A 2,242-nucleotide genomic window follows, 5' to 3' on the forward strand; every position below is an offset into this window, starting at 1 on the left:
GGAATGGCATAACCAGCACAGAAATTCCAAGCTGAATAGAGGTTCTCAAGGCCTGGAATGATATTCTTGCAAACAAGAGCGTGAATGCGACATCGCATGTTAATGACTAGTTTTGTGTGTAATGACTTCATTTGCAGACACAAAGGCAGTTCATGTTCCTGCAAGAAAACTAGGTGCTAAAAAGAACCAAATTATTCAGCTGGAACAGTTTGGGGACATTACTTTGAGCAGTTGTTTACTTTTCAGTCTGTCAGACTGAATCTTTTTTCAAAAGCTGACAAAGGAAGTCCACACTTAGGTACGAGTGCAAAGTTTCTCCTAAAGCAAATGGGAGAGCTCTAAATCATTATTTAAACAGAGGGTTTTGGGGAAATATCTCTTATAAACACCTCACCTACTCAAAGATGCCCTTCCTCTTTCAAAATTAGGCCTGAAATTTGATGAAATGTTCTGTTCCCGGTGTGTGTTTTTATGTCTCATGATAGGGAACTGTGCAAAGTTACAAACAGAACATCAGACTTCAGCTTTATGGTCACAGCTTCCCAGAGAAAATGCCTGTCTGTAACCTCCAAGAACTGACACTGAAGTGACAGCTTCATTCATGTTTAAAAAGAAAAAAAGAAAGAGGGAAAAACTGAAAATGAACCATACAACTAGAAAAGCTTTATAAAAACTGGCCATGAAAATCTTCTGAGACAGGCTTCATTTCATAAATGTCTGCTCAAAAAAACCACCACAAACTTCTTGCAGTTTGCTCAGTAAAGTGCCCAGCTGTTACAACACATCTTTCAGCCTTCTTAAGCCCATGGTTTTGCTAGTTGGATTTTCAATATGAGCTACTTCATCTTGATTTCATTCCACTCCATTAAGCAGTATGTTTCAGAGCAGCCTGTCTGCCTGCAGCTCTAGCAGAGGGATCAAGTCTATTTCTCATTAACTTTCCAGCCAAGAATTTGCTTGCCTGAAATCCCTCTGCTTGTCTGTCTCACAGCACTGAAAGTCCTCACCTGTCGTTTTAGAATCAGTCTGAAATCTCACTGGTTACTGTTCCAGGGTTGTTGCCACCCCAGGGAAGGTTTCTGAATTAAAAGTGTGTCCTCTGCTGCCACTGGCAGCAAGAACAGCTCAATTAGTTCAGAAGCCACATTACGAAAGACATCTTCAGTCCTTAGAAAAATCTCAGCTCAGATGACCTCACCTCGCCCAAAGCAAAAAACTGCTTCCCATCCCCATTTAAATGCTGAGAAACAGACTTGCTGCGATTTGTGGTATTGTACAAACAGAAATACCACTGCAGTCATTTCAAATTAAGAAGTGAAGCCAAGGAGGAAAAGAATGCAGAAATATGAAGAAATGAAACATTAAAATCCCTGCCAGCCATGAAAACAGTGCTGTGGTGGTGTGTTACAAGTCAGTTTGATACTGGCAAAAGGCACTAAATCAACAGCCTGACAAAATTCCAGCCAAAGAAAAGTTGCAACAAGAAAAGCAAATCCAGTGCTTTGTATTCTCTTCACACACACCCTTTTTCACTTCTTAGGAGACTATTTCAAACCTAAGGATTCACTCATTCCTTTTGTTGAACCAGCCAATGGCACAGCAACTATAAAGGCAATTTTTGAGACACACCATTGAACTTATTTCATATGGATGAAGCCATTCCCAGACATGGCTGCTCCAAGAAATGAAGGCTCTATCATCTCCAGATGGTTTTGGAAAAGCGTTTAAATGGGGAAAAACCTCACAATGCAGTTTCAACACCACATCTTACAAAGTCAAAATAAAAAGTATAACCAGTATTTTAGATAGAGAAGAAAAGGCACCCAAAATGTGCACAGAGCAGAAGAACAAGCTGCTGAATTGCATATTCTTATACCAAATCCTTCTGGCATTACAGTGCAATTCCATCTTTAACAGTCTCAGAACATCCTCAAGTCCTATTTCTTCCTGATCTTTTTTCTTTTTCCTGCTGGCATGCCATAATAATTTATGACTTGCAAAGCTTGCTGACTGCTTAGCAACAGTAACATCAGATCCCAACCTATTTCCCAAGGGAATGACGAAAACGTGTTGCACGCTGTGCACTGGCAGCTCTGCCTCCCTTTTCTGAGAACTGGCATGACAGAGCTGGTCTATCAAAACCAGATTCTGAGCAGCACATTACTACCATTCATTATAAACCATCCCTCTTTAAAGACAGGCTTCATCAGAGCTGTTTTTTCATCTTGACAGTAAGAACTGT

At 40.4% G+C, this 2,242-nt stretch overlaps 1 protein-coding gene across 1 annotated transcript in view; it reads right to left on the reverse strand.

Annotated features, from left to right (window-relative positions):
* Positions 1-2,242, reverse strand: part of ULK2 (unc-51 like autophagy activating kinase 2) — a 34,272-nt gene that overhangs the window by 8,882 nt on the left and 23,148 nt on the right. The window lies entirely within an intron of this gene.

This window comes from Corvus brachyrhynchos, unplaced genomic scaffold, assembly GCF_000691975.1.
Source record: "Corvus brachyrhynchos isolate BGI_N302 unplaced genomic scaffold, ASM69197v1 scaffold283, whole genome shotgun sequence".
Taxonomy (NCBI): Eukaryota; Metazoa; Chordata; class Aves; order Passeriformes; family Corvidae; genus Corvus; species Corvus brachyrhynchos.